The sequence below is a fragment of the Manis pentadactyla genome, chromosome 7, assembly GCF_030020395.1.
Source record: "Manis pentadactyla isolate mManPen7 chromosome 7, mManPen7.hap1, whole genome shotgun sequence".
Classification (NCBI taxonomy): Eukaryota; Metazoa; Chordata; class Mammalia; order Pholidota; family Manidae; genus Manis; species Manis pentadactyla.
This window is the reverse complement of record NC_080025.1, coordinates 86,263,588-86,282,443: the sequence shown is the minus strand read 5'-3', so window position 1 is coordinate 86,282,443 and position 18,856 is coordinate 86,263,588.

Below are 18,856 nucleotides of genomic sequence, written 5' to 3'. Positions count from 1 at the left end.
TCTGTTTAAAAAAATAAATCTTAAATTTTGGCAATACAGTAGATAGACAGAGATAACTCATATGGGCATCTCTCCAGCTCTCCCCATAGGGATATTCTAGAAAATATAGTAATTTAAAAATGGCTATGTGAATTTACAAAAAAACAAGAAATTCTCAGATTAAAGAACTGAGGAGAATAATGAAAGCCAAACAGCAAGCTTGAGCTGATACTTGGAAGCCTCTGGAAATTTTAGGCCTAGATATAGTTTTGCTAGGGGCTGGGAGATGATGCTATGCAGGAAATATGATCTCTAGCCTTATGAGGGAAGGGAATGTAATGGACCATGAGACTCAGTAGCTGTCCCTGCAGGAGACTCAAGGAGCTGCCCTTTCTATGAGGAAGATTAGAACCCTCTTTTCATGTGCCAAGAAAAACAGCAACTGTGTGGGGATTTGTATGAGGAACACTGTTGCTTTCAAGAGATCAAAAACTACACATGCACCATATATAGGTGGGGGGTAAAAGTTAGTAAAAGAACTTTTACTAACATGAGGAGGGAATTCCAAGCTGAGATCCTAACCTAAACACTGGTTCAAGACTTCTGAAACCCAAATGTTTCCTTCAGCACCAAAACAGTCTTTCCTTATAGAGACATTTATATGTCTTTTGATGAAATTCTTCAGAAATAAAAATTTCTGCTGAGGAGGAGTTCACAGTAGTAAGTTACTGTATCATAAAATTTATAGCCAAAAAATAAAAAAAATTTATAGCCACGAGGGATATTCAGAATATCTGACAAAAGGTAATTTACATGCTGAAGGAACATAGATCAGAAAGAGAATACTAAACATCATTCTTAAAAGTATTAAAGATATATTAAAAGACTAGAAATAATAATAATATTAGGAAGCATGACGAACAGATATATTTGAAAATGAGCAAAGTTGAGTGCTAGAAATGAAAACTATAGTCATTGGTATTAAAAAAATGATTAGTTACATAGCTTATTATATACAGCTGAGGAACAAATATGCAAACTGGAATATAAATCTGAGGAAACACATAAAATACAGAACAGAAAGATAAATGAGGTTAAACATATGAGAAACTGTTTCAGGCATGGGAGAGAAAACAAGTTCTTATGCATTTTAATAGGAAATAACAGGAAGAATAGAAGGAAATAGGATAGAGATGCAATCTAGAAACAGAAGAATGATTGGGAATTTTCAGAAATTAAGAAAAGACACGATTTTCCTAAATAAAATATTATATATTTCTAAAGAGAATAAATGAATTCTGAATTCGACATGTTGTGAAAAAATTGTAGAAAATTTTAAATATTTCACATGTGCTTCATTTATTTTGATTAAAGAAGTATTTACTAAGAATATATAAGGATAAAAACATTAATGCATCTAATAACATTTTAAAATATATAAATCAAAATCCGATACATTTACAATGAAAAGTGATAAAAACTCAATGGGATATAAATATCAAGAACTAGAAAAAGATAACATACTTTCATGCTTATCATCTTAGCATAACACCAATTTAAAAAATGCATGTATATTAGTTTCTATCTAATCTTGCATCTAAGTATAAAGGCAAAATCCTAAATAAAAAGTTACCAAATGGAAATCAGTGGTATACAAAAGTAGTAGTAGGGCTTGCATTATTAAAATAACACCAGTGCCATTTAGATAATTTAATTATAACACAAAATCAGGGTACAGGGTGATATAATTAATTAAATGAAGAAGATTGAAGGAGAAAAATAATACAATGATTTTAATAAAGGAATAGTTATTAATTCATTGTTACTAATGAAATGTAAGGCCTTAAGAAGCTAGAAAGAGTTAAAATTTTCTACCTGTATAAAGAATACTTTTAGCAAATTGATTAGATATTACCCTAAATGATAAAATATTAGAAAAAATTTCTATTAAATATAATAGCTGTTACTGTTACATTTACATCATATAAGAGGTCCTTGCCAAGGCTAACAAAACACAAAAAATACTGGAAAAGGTATAAATATTATCACTTTACAAACATTCCAATTGTCTTCTGGGGCAAATCCACTCTAAAAATAATTTAGACTATTATGATGATTCAATAACTTGGCAATTTACATAATAAAAACTTAAGACATACCAGTGATAATCAGCCACAAAATATCATGGGAAAACTATGTTACTTCTAAAAGCAATAAAAAGCATACAATATCTAGACATGAGCCTAATAAAAAACATATAAGATTTGTATTAAAACAAGTATGGAGGATTTTATTAAAAACTCAAAAGCTAATTGTAGATTTGATAGAGGGATAAAGTGTACAGTAATGTAGAAACATACATTTGTAAAAGAACAATAATTTATCATACCCAATATCAAACACATTATATAGAAATTGCAATTAAAATGTGTACTTCTGATAAAAGTAAAAATGTTAGATAAAGGATCAATAAAATGTACAATAAAATGTACAGATCAATAAAATGTGTGTATAGGATAGTTTAGTATTTGACAAATTTGGCTTTATATTTTAGTGAATAAATGGATTACCATTTATTGGTAATTGGCCTAGGGCAATTTAATAGCTACATGAATAAACAACCTCATGTCATGATCAAAAATTTACTACACATTTCTTAAATGGTTTTAAACTATTTAAAATCAAACTTTAAAAACATTAGCAGAAAATATAGGAATTTTCTCTGTTTTGCAGTGAGGAAGATATTTCAAATTAGAAAAATCTCGTAAGTATATCCTTAAAAAACAAATAAAAGTGAACAAAAAGCTTTAAAAGCTAACATTAAAAATATGAAAGTCTATTGAAATGTGGGGTAAAAGAACAAAGAATAAACAAAATTTTTGAGAAGCTCTTAAAAACAATTTTAAAAAGACAGCCATATGGGGAAAATAGGCAAAAGGTATAAAGGAAGATTAAGAAACAAAATTATGGTCAACACATAAAGTTATGTTTAACCTCAATAGCAATGACAAAACTGCAAATTAGATGTGACCAGTTATTTCTCATGTAGAAGACTGTCTAAAAGTTTAAGAAAATCATATTATCAGTGTTAGCAAGAATTCAGGGAATTGAGAGTTCTTCATATAACAATGAAATAAGAAATGACAAAATGCTTTTAGGAAAGTTTAGAACTAGAAATTAGAATTTTCTAATGTTTCTAATGAACTAAGAAGTGACAAAATGCTTTTAGGAAAGTTTAGAATTAGCAATTAGAATTTTCTAATGTTTAAGCATTAATTCTTTTGATCAATAAATTCTGTTTTCAGAAATGTCTCCTAAAGTAATACTCAAAAAAATGAATGGTGGTGGGTACAAATTACATTTTCTTTTAAAATTCTTTATTAAGGTATGATTGATATACACTCTTATGAAGGTTTCACATGAAAAAACAATGTGGTTCCTACATTTACCCACAAAATTACTTTTAATGAGAAAAATTAAAATCAATCTAAGTGGCCATCAATATGAGAGTAGTAAAATACATTATATGTGTGTATCATAGAAATCTATATATCAGTAAAGGGATAAGATGATCTCCATATATAATATATGAGTTATTTCCTACATATAGCATTAATTAAAACGAAAAGGTATCACAAAACATCACCCTATTTTTAAAAAAAATCTATGGTCTATAAAAAAGTTAGCTGGACAGATACACTATAAAGTACTAGGGTGGTTAATTCATGAGTAAGGATGGGGATATTCAAAGGAAAAATAATTTTATGCCTTATATACATTTTTAATCTTTACATCTATAAGAAAAATAGTGTATTATTTGATATATGTGCTAACGAAAAAGGTATAGAACTTTGGCATCCATTTAAATGAATCATTGTAAGCACAACATGAATTAATTCTTTTTTGTGTGTGTTTCTTTACTATTAGTTTATAAACTTAAAAATACTTTTAAAAGTAGAAACAAGATTTCTCTAGATAACGAAGTAATGTAAAATGAAGATTATTAAAGGAAAACAGCTTGTGTTCAATAAATTCAGTCTCCTTAGTGATCAGTGTGGACAAATAAGTAGGACCTTTAGGATTATGAGAAAACGGTGGTTTCAGGTTAGAGGGAAAAATACTAGTAAGTAATATCTTAAATGAGAACATCAGTTGTCATGTTGCATGTTATCTCTTTTGAAAACAACATTACATATAAGTAATTAGAACATGAATGCTATTTTTATAAAATGTAGCTCATTAACTTTGTAAGCATATCTTAATATATTAATTCAATGGTTAGTATCTTGGGGTCTTGCATTTAAGCAGACTCTTTAGAACTGCTATGTCACCTTCTTCTGTCATGTGGAATTCTGCTCTGCCTGACATGAGTTAAGTAAAATCTCAGACTATCTCTGGATGGTCTTTAGAAGACTAGAAAAGAGTAAGTGAACAAGTAAGGCCAAGTACACACAAACCAAGTCTTAAAAATAGAGGAAGAGATGGAATGAAAGATGGTGGCATGAGAGGAGAGACAGAGGCTTCCTCCTAAAACTGGATACAATTAGAAAATATAGTTGGCGCAACTAATCCTGAGAGAGCAACAGGAAAGAGGATGGCGTCAGACTGTGTACACCTGGAGAAAAGAGCAGACCTCACAGAACAGGGTAATGTATCAGAGCTGTGGCTCCACGGGATCTGGGCCCTTCCCCCACCCCAGCTCACTAGCGGGAGGAAGAGAAACAGAGCAGGGAGGGAGCAGAAGGCATGGGACTGCTGAATACCTAGCTCCGAAGATCTACTCTGGGAGCACAAACCTACATTTCATGGTGCTTTCATGAGACTCACATGACTCAGGTTGGAAAGTTAATACAGGCAGAGTTCCTGGGGAGACTGGGATTCCTGCCACTTGTGGAAAGCAGGGATCCATATCTGGCAGCTCTGGGACAAAAACTTATACCTGTGTGCCCAGCCCACTGGCTCAGGCAGTGGAGACAGGCACAGCAGCCGGGAGGCGGGGAACAGCTCTTTCCTCCCCACGGGCACCAGTACCACTCCCCTGCGACCCCCGACATTGCTTCAGGGGCTCAGCAGCTCCAGAATAGAGCTCTGGACACTAGAGGTTGCCATATACAAACATGAAACGCCAAAGGAACCTTGTCCAGAGAAAAATTATTAATACAACTCCAGAGAAAGATTTAAATGATACGGACCTCGTGACTCTTCCTCAAAGGGAATTCAAAACAAAAATCATCAACATTCTAATGGAGGTACGGAAAGACATCCAAGAACTCAGGAATGAATTCAGGTCAGAGATCCAATCGTTAAAGAACATGATAGAGGGTATTAAAAGCAGGTTGGATATGGTGTAGGAGAGAATAAATGAAATAGAAACTAGAGAAGAGGAATACAAAGAAGCTGAGGCACAGAGAGAAAAAAGGGTCTCTAAGAATGAAAGAATATTGAGAGAACTGTGTGACCAATCCAAGTGGAACAATATTTGCATTATAGTGATACCAGAAGAAGAAGAGAGAGAGAAAGGGATAGAAAGTGTCTTTGTGGAGTTAGTTGCTGAAAACTTTCCCAATCTGGGGAAGGAGATAGTCTCTCAGGCCATGGAGATCCACAGATCTCCCAAAATAAGGGACCCAAGGAAGACAACACCAAGACACATAGTAATTAAAATAGGAAAGATCAAGGATAAGGACAGACTGTTAAAAGCAGCCAGAGAGAGAAATAAGATCACAAGCAAAGGAAAGCCCATCAGGCTAACATCAGACTTCTCAGCAGAAACCTTACAAGCCAGAAGGGAGAGGCATGATGTACTTAATGCCATGAAGCAGAAGGGCCTGGAACCAAGATTACTTTATCCTGTGAGATTATCATTTAAATTTGAAGGAGGGACTAAACAATTTCCAGATAAGCAAAAGCTGAGAGAGTTTACCTCCCACAAATCATCTCTGCAGTCTATTTTGGAGGGACTGCTATAGATGGAAGTGTTCCAAAGGTTGGATAGCTATCACCAGAGGTAGTAAAACCACGGTAGGGAGGGTTGAGCAGCTGATTGTGAGGCAAATGCAAAATTAAATAGACTGTCCCTAAAGTCAATCAAGGGATAGACAAAAAGTACAGAATTTGATACCTAATATATAAAGAAGGAAGGAGGAAGAAAAAGGAGGAGAAATAGAAAAGAACCTTTAGATTGTGTTTGTAACAGCATACTAAGTGAGTTAAGTTAGACTCTTAGATAGTAAGGAAAGTAACCTGGAACCTTTGGTAACCATGAATCTAAAGCCTGAAATGGCAATAAGCACATACATATCGATAATCACCCTAAATGTAAATGGACTGAATGCACCAATCAAAAGACATAGAGCACTGAATGGATAAAAAAACAAGACCCATCTATATGCTGCTTACAGGAGACTCACCTCAAACCCAAAGACATGCACAGACAAAAAGTCAAGGGATGGAAAAAGATATTTCATGTAAACAATAGGGAGAAAAAAGCAGGTGTTGCAGTACTAGTATTAGACAAAATAGACTTCAAAACAAAGAAAGTAACTAGAGATAAAGAAGGAGATTACATAATGATAAAGGGCTCAGTCCAACAAGAGGATATAACCATTATAAATATATATGCACCCAACACAGGAGCACCAGCATATGTGAAACAAATACCAACAGAACTAAAGGGGGAAATAGAATGCAATGCATTCATTTTAGGAGACTTCAACACACCCTTCACTCCAAAGGACAGATCCACCAGACAGAAAATAAGTAAGGACACAGAGGCACTGAACAACACACTAGAACAGATGGACCTAAAGACATCTATAGAACTCTACACCCAAAATCAACAGGATACACATTCTTCTCAAGTGCACATGGAACATTCTCCAGAATAGACCACATACTAGGCCACAAAAAGAGCCTCAGTAAATTCCAAAAGACTGAAATCCTACCAACCAACTTTTCAGACCACAAAGGTATAAAACTAGAAACAAATTGTACAAAGAAAGCAAAAAGGCTCACAAACACATGGAGGCTTAACAACACGCTCCTAAATAATCAATTGATTAATGACCAAATTAAAATGGAGATCCAGCAATATATGGAAATAAATGACAACAACAACACAAAGCCCCAACTTCTGTGAGATGCAGCAAAAGCAGTCGTAAGAGGAAAGTCTATAGCAATCCAGGCATATTTAAAGAAGGAAGAACAATCCCAAATGAATGATCTAATGTCACAATTATCGAAATTGGAAAAAGAAGAACAAATGAGGCCTAAAGTCAGCAGAAGGAGGGACATAATAAAGATCAGAGAAGAAATAAACAAAATTGAGAAGAATAAAACAATAGAAAAAAAATCAATGAAACCAAGAGCTGGTTCTTTGAGAAAATAAGCAAAATAGATAAGCCTCTAGCCAGACTTACTAAGAGAAAAAGAGAATCAACACACATCAACAGAATCAGAAGGGAGAAAGGAAACATCACGACGGACCCGACAGAAATACAAAGAATTATTAGAGACTACTCTGAAAACCTATATGCTAAGAAGCTGGAAAACGTAGAAGAAATGGACAACTTCCCAGAAAAATACAACTGTCCAAGACTAACCAAGGAAGAAGCACAAAGTCTAAACAAACCAATCACCAGCAAAGAAATTGAAGTGGTTATCAAAAAACTACCCAAGAAAAAAACCCTGGGCCAGATAGATTTACCTCGGAATTTTATCAGACATACAGAGAAGATATAATACCCATTCTCCTTAAAGTCTTCCAAAAAATGGAAGAGGAGGGAATACTCCCAAACTCATTCTATAAAGCCAACATCACCCTAATACCAAAACCAGGCAAAGATCCCACCAAAATAGAAAATTACAGACCAATATTCCTTCGGAACGTACATGCAAAAATACTCAACAAAATATTAGCAAACCGAATTCAAAAAGATATCAAAAGGATCATATACCACAACCAAGTGGGATACATTCCAGGGATGCAAGAATGGTACAACATTCAAAAATCCATCAACATCATGCACCACATAAACAAAAAGGACAAAAACCACATGATCATCTCCATAGATGCTGAAAAAGCATTTGATAAAATTCAACATCCATTCATGATAAAAACTCTCAACAAAATGGGTATAGAGGGCAGGTACCTCAACATAATAAAGGCCATATATGATAAACCCACAGTCAACATCATAATGAACAGCGAGAAGTTGAAAGCTTTTCCTCTGAGATCGGGAACAAGACAGGGATGCCCACTCTCCCCACTGTTTTTCAACATAGTACTGGAGGTCCTAGCCATGGCAATTAGACAAAGAAATAAAAATAATTCAAATTGGTAAAGAAGAAATTAACTGTCACTATTTTCAGATGACATGATATTGTACATAAAAAACCCTAAAGACTCCACTCCAAAACTACTAGAACTGATATTGGAATACAGCAAAGTTGCAGGATACAAAATCAACACACAGAACTCTGTGGCTTTCCTATACACTAACAATGAACTAATAGAAAGAGAAATCAGGAAAACAATTATGTTCACAATTGCACCAAAAAGAATAAAATACTTAGGAATAAACCTTACCAAGGAAGTGAAAGACCTATACCCTGAAAACTATAAGACACTCAAGAGAAATTAAAGAGGTCACTAACAAATGGAAACTCATCCCATGATCTTGGCTAGGAAGAATTAATACCATCAAAATGGCCATCCTGCCCATAGCAATATACAGATTTGATGCAATCCCTCCCTATCAAACTACCAACAACATTCTTAAACGAACTAGAACAAATAGTTCAAAAATTCATATGGAAACACCAAAGACCCCAAATAGTCAAAGCAATCCTGAGAAGGAAGAATAAAGTTGGGGGGATCTCACTCCCCAACTTCAAGCTCTACTACAAAGCCACAGTAATCAACACAGTTTGGTACTGGCACAAGAACAGAGCCACAGACCAGTGGAACAGAATAGAGACCCCAGATATTAACCCAAACATATATGGTCAATTAATATATGATAAAGGAGCCATGGACATACAATGGCGAAATGACAGTCTCTTCAACAGATGGTGCTGGCAAAACTGAACAGCTACATGTAAGAGAATGAAACTGGATCACTGTCAAACCCCATACACAAAAGTAAAATCAAAATGGATCAAAGACCTGAATGTAAGTCATGAAACTATAAAACTCTTAGAAAATCATAGGCAAAAATCTCTTGGACATAAACATGAGTGACTTCTTCATGAACATATCTCCCAGGGCAAGGGAAACAAAAGCAAAAATGAACAAGTGGGACTATATCAAGCTGAAAAGCTTCTACACAGCAAAGGACACCATCAACACAACAAAAACGTACCCTAGAGTATAGGAGAATATATTCATAAATGAAAGATCTGATAAAAGGTTGACATTCAAAATATATAAAGAACTCATGCACCTCAACAAACAAAAAGCAAATAATCCATTTAAAAAATGGGCAGAGGAGCTGAATAGACAGTTCTCCAAAGAAGAAATTCAGATGGCCAACAGACACATGAAAAGATGCTCCACATCGCCTGTCATCAGAGAAATGCAAATTAAAACCACAATGAGATATCACCTCACACCAGTAAGGATCACCACCATCCAAAAGACAAACAACAACAAATGTTGGCGAGGTTGTGGAGAAAGGGGAACCCTCCTACACTGCTGGTGGGAATGCAAATTAGTTCAACCATTGTGGAAAGCAGTATGGAGGTTCCTCAAAATGCTCAAAATAGAAATTCCATTTGACCCAGGAATTTCACTTCTAGGAATTTACCCTAAGAATGCAGCAGCCCAGTTTGAAAAAGACAGATGCACCCCTATGTTTATCACAGCACTATTTACAATAGCCAAGAAATGGAAGCAACCTAAGTGTCCATCAATAGATGAATGGATAAAGAAGATGTGGTACATATACACAATGGAATATTAATCAGCCATAAGAAGAAAACAAATCCTACCATTTGCAACATGGATGGAGCTAGAGGGTATTATGCTCAGTGAAATAAGCCAGGCGGAGAAAGACAAGTACCAAATGATTTCATTCATATGTGGAGTATAAGAACAAAGAAAAAACTGAAGGAACAAAACAGGAGCAGACTCATAGAACCCAAGAATGGACTAACGGTAATCAAAAGGAAAGGGACTGGGCAGGAGGGGTGGGAAGGGAGGGATAAGGGCAGGGAAAAAGAAAGGGGGCCTTACGATTAGCATGTATAATGTGGAGGGGGGGCGCATAGGGAGGGATGTGTAACACAGAAAAGACAAGTAGTGAGTCTACAGCATTTTACTACGCTGATGGACAGTGACTGTAATAGGGATTGTGGCGGTGACTTGGTGAAGGGGGGAGTCTAGTAACCATAATGTTCTTCAGGTAATTGTATATGAATGATAATAAAATGAATTTTAAAAAATGGGCAAAAAAATAAGTAGAGGAAGAGACTCATTTAAAAACACTCAGTGGTTTTTTTAAGCCATGTTCACAGACCGCTTAAGGGAATCCTTGGATACCGCAGAGCCTATTAACCCAAAGTAAACATGATCATCAAAATTTCTAGTAGGAAAATCATCACAATAGACCTCAGAAGATATGTGCAATTGTATGTATAATTTGCAATTATTCATTCTCTAAGATGTTTATCAAACTGGTCATCAGGTAATCAAATAGGGGAAATCGAACATGTTCAGACAGTAACAACCAATTGAACATTCACTGTGTGCCTTGGAGAACAAACTACCTTCCTCATTTGTGTTAGATGAAACAATTCAATATGGTAACAGATTAAAAACAATTTCTTCACTGAAACATCTTATTTGTAATTTTTAATGACTCCGGATAGCATTATTATATGACAGTGATAGTGAAGGTCATGATTTGAGAACTACATGATAAACAAATTGCATCATGAGTCTAGGCCAAAAAAAATATGAAATATAAATACTTATGAGTAAAGAGAAGTATAAAGCTATTTTCTGTATGAGTTTCTGCTCCAAGGGAAAGGAACCACAGAACTTATAAGTATGCTTATCTTGGAGTAATACTTCATAGTTACAAAGTGTTTCACACACTTAATCTTGTTTGATCTGAAGAACATTTTGAGGAAAGCACGGGTTATTGGCCCAGAGTACCAACAAGGAAACAAGATCAGAAATGTCAAACAATCTGTCCACCGTCACAGTACTAGGAAGTGGTGAAATCAGTCATACTCCTTCCTCCCAACACTTAATGTGGTGTTTCCCAGCTGCTCGTGTTTTGAGGCTTGAGAAGTCAGTCCAAGGAGTCTGGGGAAAGGCCTGTCACCAGGGCAAAGTATGGGACAGTCATGATGAGAGGGCACTCACCTTTACCTCTCTCTTCTATCTGTTCATATATCAAATGTGAGGGCCTTCTAGGTATAACAGGGTGTTAAAATAGGACTCTTTCAGATTTTGTTTTGTCGAACTTCCAAGAAAACAGGGACTGCAACTCCTCCTTTGCAGCACAAGGTGCTAAATTACTGTGTGGTAATGACAAAACAAGTCCAAAACGAGTTTTACGTCCCTTAATAACTCACTCTCAGAAAGGATTTAAAAGGGGGAAGTGGAAGAGGCCAGGAAGTTTGCTGGCTGTTGTCTGGCCCTCCATAAGATTACATTTAAGAAAGCTGATGCATGCTGTAAGTTTCTCTATGATCTTGAACATGTCAGCAGCCAGAGTGGAGAGGAGTAACGATGGAAGGAGAGAAGGCAACCACACGTTCATTCTCCCACTCTTAGGCTAATTTGGGGGAGTAAGATGTTATAAATTTAAATAAAATTTAGGGTTTTGATTATTATCCTGTAGCACTGTGTGTGTATGCGTGTGTGTATAAAGTAATCAGATGATCCATTTTTAAATCTGAGAATGATCAGTAAAGTCTTAAAAAATCTCTCACTAGATTTTATCCAAATAGTGGGTGAAAGGAAATCATTGGAGTGTGTTTGAACAGGCAGTTGTTTGTCGGAGGTAGCTGTAGGAAAACAAAGTTTCTTTCTGATGATATCTTATGAAACCTTTCTGTTCAATGCAGTGGTAATGAACACTTGACATGCCCAAAGCAGAACTCCGGAAACTGACGTCCCCCATCCCCAAATGTTCTCCTCCTTAATATTTTCCATGATTATTATGGATCCAACTTCTCAGGCCAAAAATTTAAGTGCACACGTTTACCCCTTATTTTCAACACTCTCTACACCCATCCCAACAGGAAGTAATGCAGCCTTGATCTTTCACATCTGTAATTGGAATTATTACTTCTTACCACTTAAGTCACTGCTGTCCTTTCTCGAGGCCTCTCATCACTGTCCAACTACTGGAATAGTGCTCACTGGGATCCCTCTTTCAATTTGTGTCTTGCTGAAGCCTGTTTTACACACAGCAGCCAAGTTAACTATTAAAGCACAAACCACATCACAACACTCCCTCACTTAGAATTCTCTGTTTACTTCAATAAATTCCAAACTTCTTTCCATTGCTTACAACCTCCTACATAATCTTTGTCCCTCCCATGATCTCATTTTCAGTTCTGCCCTTTCACACTCACTCTGTGGGCACATTGGTCTCCTTGACGTTCCTTTGACAAATCAAACCCATTCCTTCCTCAGGGCCTTTCCATTTGCTATTTTTCTCTGCTTGCATTTGTTTTTCCCAGACATTCTAATTGTTGGCTTTATTCATTATTCATTCATGTCTCTGCTCAAATGTCATCTGCTTAAAGGAAGCTGCTCTGACCACTCTCTATCATAGTTACTCTTTATTCATTTAGACATGGTGTTCTCTTAATAGTGCTTATCATTCTCTCAGGCATGACTTCTGCAAAATGTATACACTTATGTATCATCTCTCTTTTACACTAGAATGCAAGTTCTGTGAAGGCAAGAATTTATTCACTGATGTTTTCTCAATATCTAGAGCAATTCCTAGCTTAAGTAGTCAAAACCTAGTTTAAATTTTACAGGAATGACTAATATAAGTAGTGATTTCCGAAGTTACATTTTGGATCTAAGAATCTAGACATACATGTGGAAATCTTCACATGACATTGGACTATAACCATATAAAGTAACAAATTTTCATATAGTTCATGCTTTTTTATCCAAAAAATTACAGCTAAGTTATTTTGGTTAATCAATGACAGAGAAAGGAATAGTTAGCCTTCCACTTGGCTATAAAATGTCACAAAGTTTTCAATACATTTCTTCTCTGCCTAAGGCAAAAAAGTCCTTGGTAATTATAATCCTCCATTTCTTAAGTGTCATTTAGATTTGCCAAATATCTGAAATTAAAACTTCATATCCCTGTGCAAAACAATGATATTGAGACAGAGGCCCACTGTTTCTCTTAAACCTATGTCCTTGAAAACCAGAAAAAAAGTTGGCAACTCTGCCATAAAGGTGCCCTAGAACACCTTGGCAATTAAGCCACTCAAAGCCAAGAAAACAGTGAAAGCTGTCTGATTCAGCAAAACCCCACTCTTTCTGGAAAGAACAGGTGTGACCACAGTAAAGATCGCTGCAGATTTGCTGAAGGGGACACAGTTTCGGCCTTGAATGGCTCCATCATCAATTGGCTCAGGGAGGGGAGATAGAGAGACAAGAAATTAAATATTCTAGATAAAAGATAATGATTTAGTTATATTTGGGAAGCCTGTAGTTGTGCTAGGAAGTAGGTTCCTATTTTTAGATTACAGAAAGCAAACACATTATCTGATAAGGGAATAATTTCAAATTCTGGCACATCAAACACACTTTATGAAGGATAAACTTGCCATGGTATCATACCAGAAATACACAATGTATATCCTGGAGAAGCTGACTCCATTTTTACCTGGCCAAAACTCAGCGAGGCTGGGTTCAGTTTTGTATGCTGCTTCAATAAACCTTACATCTATTGAGGGTCCATTGTGCTAGGCCTTGAGTATGCAGGGATAAATAATGTCATGTGCCTGCCCTGGGGGGCTCTTTAAGAGGAATCATTTAACTAAAGTACAATAAGTATTGAAACACAGTACTTAGGTCCTCCAGTGACAACTGGTCTGTAACAGAGGGCTCATGACAGTGATCATGGAAGAGTGGACACATGAGAAAAATGTTCAAGGCTTGAGTTAATATCTTCAAACCAAGTCATGAGGCATAAATCAACACAGAAGAAAAAAGTATTCCAGGAAGTGAAGATGGCATGATTAGGTGCCCTGAAATGTCAAATGTATGTTGCCTGGGGATTAAAAGCCTCAATGTTGCTGGAGTGTAAAGTCCCAAGCAGAGTGATTGGAAGACGAGGCCTTGGCTGGAAACCTAAGTCAGGGCAAAAAGGCTATTACACATTAGTTGTGATTAGTGGGAGAATCAGAGTTACTGAAAAGTCTCCACTTAAGAAATATGGTACCCATCAACCTATACCACTATACCCTAGCTAACTTGGCATAGACATAGTTGCACAGAAGTAGAGGTTCGTAATCTTAGTGTGAAGGGAATAGAAAGAAACCCAGTCATGACTGGGAAAACAGGAGACAGCTGGTAGGGATCAAGATTCAAAGGCGTGACTGCCTACCACTATTGTGTTTGTTACCAGCAAGCAGAGTTATCTACCAATAAAGTCCACAGTCAGCTCAGGTTTCATGAGAAAGTATTTCCAGAAAACTCAATTTTACAAATAGGGAAGATGCTAGATTCCTTACAAGATGATACAATTCAAAGAGAATACAGAGAGTGGATACTTTGACAACCAATGTATAACCAAAAACTCTATTACATAGCATATTATAGGTGCTCAAGAATTAGTTGTTCAATGATAAAGACTACATTAAGTTAGCTTGAGGTGGAAGGATACATAGAAGATAATGTGCTCTATGGTAAGAAATAAATCATGAATATATTCCTGGAGGCAAGAGACAAAATCTTATTGAAGGAACTGTGAGATCAGTATAGTTCTAGAGGCCTCGAGCACTTTAGGAGAGGGAAATACGTTTAAAATAGACCCAGTGGAAGAAAGGAGAGAGTGCCTTAGGAAGTAGAGAAGGCTTGCCACTGTTTGTACAGAGGCTCTTGGATATAATGAGTATGGAGATGGGCTGATCATCATAGATGTATGACTTTTTCTCCACAACGCTCAGAAGCCTAGATATGGGAGAGTATATGGTAGATATACCAAATGTCTCCTTGGATATAATTATTGAGGTGCAACACTTAAGGTCTTAAAGATATTTATTTTATATACTGTGAAAATAGACATAATAATATGAAAGACACATCTGAAGCTTTTATGTCTTTTTTTATGTGATTATACTGAAACTTTGGTAGTTTTTAAAAAGTTGTCCTGTGGCTTACTCATAAGATTTAACAGTGAATTAATCACTTGCACACCAGGGAAAGATGGCTTGATCAATATTAGAAATAAAGTCTCTACTAGGGTAATGTTTTGATAAGTACACTTTGAGTAAACCTCTTTTATGAACTGAGTCATATTTCTTAAAACATTAAACCAATAAGCATTAGATTCGGTTTGGAATGATCTCAGAAGCACATCTGACCAGCCTAACCCAAAGTGTGCCCATCTATACATCCATATCTATGCAATAAGCCCATCTAATACATTATTAACACAGGCTGAAAATAATAATGGACCAAGAATTAATTTTTTATGTGCAATATGAATCCTTGATCTTGTACCTCCCAAGAAGCAAATGAATTTGTATAAGCAAAACGAGAGTTTGAAGGCAAAACTAGTGATTAAAATAAAATTCTCCTAATTTCAAATAATTTATTGGTAGGTCAAATTATTGAAATGGTTCAGAACAGTGAGTTTCAAAATTTATAATAAATGGGACAACAAGGACAAAAGAATCATAGCATGAACAATTGGTTTGCTTATTGAGCAATTGAGTACATTGTGCTTTATTAAATCATATCATTTTGGAGACAATAAAGATGTTGGAAGGAAGCTCAGGTATTTTCAATGTGGTAGTTGTTCGCTATTTTAAAATGACATCTTTACAAAAACTAATGGTTGGTGCATTATTTTATTTTGCAAACTCTTGTCTCTGTTCTTTAGCCATAAGGGGCATGAGTGGCATACCCAGATCACTACTGTTGGAGGGTTCTCGGAACACAGTTCTCATTTTGTATATTGATTGAAATGAGAACTATCTCCATTTTCCAAACAAGAAAAATACACATGTACACATATACAGACATGGAAAACAAAATCCCCCTATATGTACAGATGTGTTACCTGTGTAAATCATAGGCAAATTATCACTTAACCTGCTAAGAGCTACAGTTTCCTCATTTGTAAATGAGGGACACTAATCATTAGTATCTCATTTTTTGGAATTGTTGTACTTTGCACCATGTTCAATAAAAATCAGCTATTCTTTTAAGTTTTACTACAATTTTTTCTTTATTTTTTCCTGTGGTGGTAGGTTTTCTCTGATAATTCAGGAGATGCATTTTAATAAAACCAGGCAGTGAACATTATATTAACCTTATATTACATATGACAATTATTCTTTGTTCTAATTTATATTTATATGATTATTTCCATCAGATTATGTTTTCTATAGTAAATGTATATGATTTATAATGCATATCTCTATGTTAATGATATTGAAAAGCTTCCTGCTATGTTTTTAAGTATAGTTTCCCAATCTCTTTGCTTTTATACACATTTTTTTAAAAGTTAACTGTGGAAACATGAGTATATTTTATGTCACCAAAATTGGTTATCTTCTCTTATAGCATGTCTACCTGTGTTGTCATACTTGGGAAAGCACTCTTAATCCAACTCATGATATTTAAGTACTTCATACTTTTTTCTAGTGAGTTTATTATTTCTTTTTAATATTTACATCCTTATCCTCCAGAAAGTTTCTTGGTATAGTTATCATATAAATATGATAAATCATATTTTGGTATAAACACGATTCTAACTTTTTTCAATTGTCAATCATTGTTCTAATGCCATATTAAAAATTAAAAATTGTATTTTCCCATAAACTCAACAGATCACATTTTTTATAATAAAATCTTTAATTAACTTGAATCTGATTTTGTAATTTTAAAATTTATTCTTTTGCTTTATCTGTGCCTATGTTGAGTATATCCTGGTTTATTCTTGTAGCTGTTAGGATATACCCCTTCCTAATTCTCTTTTTCAAAAATTTTCAAAATGATGTTCATTGCACATTTTAAGTAAATTTTAAAGTTATTCTAATACATTTCAGTAAAACATTTAGATGTTTTTAACTAGTCTTACAATATAGTCATAGATGTACTTAGGATAAATTGATGTTTTTATAACATATCTTCTCAGAGGAGAGAACCGATCATGTTTCTTTATGAACATAGTTCTTAAGTAGGATACTGGTTCTTAGTTATTAAATGACTTTGGAATACTTTTCTTTAAAGAAAGATCCATTTTTGGCCAATGCAGATCATTGAGCATGTTCATTATAATGCTTAATATTGGATTTAGTACATTTTGTTCCCAAACAGAAACCTGTTACAAAGCAAAAGGTAGTACTATTTTTGAGAAATGTAACTTTCTATACCTTTAATAAAATTAAAGTTAAATTAATAAATTATTAAAGTTCTTGTTACCAAAAGAGTGAATCAGTGCACAAATATTGTTTAAAATATCTGTCATGAGTTTTCTCAATATTAAAATTTGAATTCTTATTCTAGGGAAAAGTGTGCTAAGAGACATAAATATGGGCTATTTAAGTTACATTCTCCAGATGACTTTCTGACTATTGATTTCAAGAACAATTCTGGGTCTAGCTTCTTCAGTCTGATTGATAACAATGATCTGCCTTGTCAGTGATACTTTTAATGAAAACTTTCCATTATTTGCTAATCATGAGACTAAGTAGATAAAGAATGAGCATTCATTCAATCAAATGTCATAACAGAAATAATTCACCAATTACTTTACTATACAGCATTGAAACACTCTATTAGCTGTTGATTCTCATCTTTACCATACAGAAACATAAATATGGGTGTGGCTTGTTTTAGGTTTAGGACTTGCAACTTCTGAATTATTCATACTTTTTCTGACTATGAGAATGATTGACGAATTTATATTTCCAAAAGAAATAAATGATTATACCCATGTATCTGCTTTTTATGGGTTGTTTTGAAATGCTCGGCCATTAAATTTTCCAGATCCAGTTTTTCTTTCTCCTTTATGCTCACTGAAGTTAATTCATTAAAAAAAAATTTTTTTAATGATATTAAGTAAAAATAAAGTTTAGGGATCCATATCATTCTGCTGCTTTCTAAAAACCTTGCCTTGGGAATTAACTCATAAGTACATATAACCAACTTAATCTCAAGTGTTTCAACCAGTTCCAAGTTTCCCGTTTTATAGTTTTAAAAGCATCTATAAAGCTGTTTTGTTGCTATAGATTTTGAATTGACAAACCACTCGTTCCACTATAGTGAACATGTATTATCGCTTCATAAAACTCATTCAGCTTTATCATTCCAGTAAAGATATGACAGGGCTGTTTATCAGTGGGTAATAAGACAGATAATTTAACTGTACAAGCTCTAATTGGTCTAATTCACTAACTGACCTCTCACCACTTGATGCACTAGTACAACTGAGCTCTGATAAAGCCTTTAATTGTAAATTGCACACAGCTGTGAGCTGCTTCTCACGCTGGCACAAAAACACTATCATCGACTGTTTCATCTCTGCGACCTGCTAATTTGGAGCATATGTAACTGTTTTTAATGCTGAAGGCTTGACATACCACAAACAGCAGATGTTGCAGCTGCCCCTGAGACGCTTTATTTAATTCAATTACGTCTTTTGGAGATATGTAA